The sequence below is a fragment of the Myotis myotis genome, unplaced genomic scaffold, assembly GCF_014108235.1.
Source record: "Myotis myotis isolate mMyoMyo1 unplaced genomic scaffold, mMyoMyo1.p scaffold_m19_p_10, whole genome shotgun sequence".
NCBI lineage: Eukaryota > Metazoa > Chordata > Mammalia > Chiroptera > Vespertilionidae > Myotis > Myotis myotis.
The window spans coordinates 33,823,066-33,824,530 of record NW_023416314.1 but is presented as its reverse complement, the minus strand read 5'-3'; the positions used below and the strand labels follow the sequence as shown (position 1 = coordinate 33,824,530).

Genomic DNA, 1,465 nt, shown 5'->3' with positions numbered 1-1,465 from the left:
TTATTTGTGTATCTTTCTTCTTGAACAACTCAAATACTATTTAAATGCAGTACATAGAGTTTATTTATTTTAACACTCCAGGCACTAACATGGAGAGCTGGTAGAAAAAAATCTCAATTAATGCATGTTGAATTAAATATAAATATATATACATATATATATACATATATATGCATACTGCTTAAAAGTTCAAATAGGTAGGCAAATTATACTTGATAAATGTTAACATATACACATAAAAGTATCTCTAAGTAGTTTATAAGCATATGTTTTATATATATACATATATATATATATTAATGATATATATGTGTCCCAAAATGTATACATACTTTGAATAATTATAAAGGCAGTGTTTATTAAAATACCTTTCATTTTTAAAATGTAATAGAATCAGCTGTTAAAGTGTGGATGCATTTTTGGGACACCCTATATATAATGTGATATTTTTTGTATAATGCATAATTGAATTACATGAGTATGTCTTAATCATAACCATTATCACAGCTAACAGTTGTTGACGGTTTACTATGTGCCACATCCTTTGCTTTGTGCTTCACCTACATTCTCATTTCATTGTCACCACAGTAACCCTAAGGTAGATACTCTCAATATCCTATGTTTGCAAAGAAGGAAATCTAGACTTAAAGTGGTAAATTGCCTGTTATTGAGTGGGAAAGTTGAATTTAAAATCTAGACCTATGTGACTCTAAAGCCTATGTTCCTTCTAGAAACAGTCTATGGGCGGATTCATACATATCCTGAGATGTAGATGGATAGATGATAATGATAGACAGGTAGATAGATAGATAGATAGATGATAGATAGATAGATAGATAGATAGATAGATAGATAGATAGATAGATAGATAGATAATAGATAGAATAAGATACAGAAAATATCTATCGCTTCTCGGCCTTTTGGCTAAGATCAAGTGTAGAAAATATCTTATTGACGTATGACATAGGCACATATGTCATATGTATAATAGTTATAGGAATGTATACACATATGCCATAAATTAATACCTATTGAACATGAACATATCGTGAGTATACATAATTATATGAAATACATGCATGCAATATTTTATAAATGTATATAGAATGAGTAAACATCTCTTTCTACTTTCAAAGTGCATGCTTTGTTCACACACCTAGCATTTCATTAGGATAAAATAAGCTTTGGATAAATCAGTGAGGAATTGTGTATATGCATTGTCCAATATAGCTACATTTTTATTTGCAAGTACATTTATTTGTCTTTTTAAGGATTACCCACAGTGGATAGTAGATAGATTCTTTGAGTTAAGAAATCTATAGCAAGTCTCCTCGGTGTGCTGGCTAGCAATAGCTGCCATCCCCATGTGGTAGAGAGGTGTGGACCACCTTCAGTAAGTGTTAATTTGTCAGTCTAGTTGGGACAAGGATACTATTATAAAGCTTTGTTCTCTGAAAAAAAAAAA

The 1,465-nt window shown here is 30.2% G+C and overlaps 1 pseudogene; it reads left to right on the top strand.

The window, feature by feature from the left end:
- The first annotated feature begins 904 nt into the window (after positions 1-904).
- LOC118665629 lies at positions 905-1,018 on the top strand (annotated as a pseudogene).
- Positions 1,019-1,465: the final 447 nt, after the last annotated feature.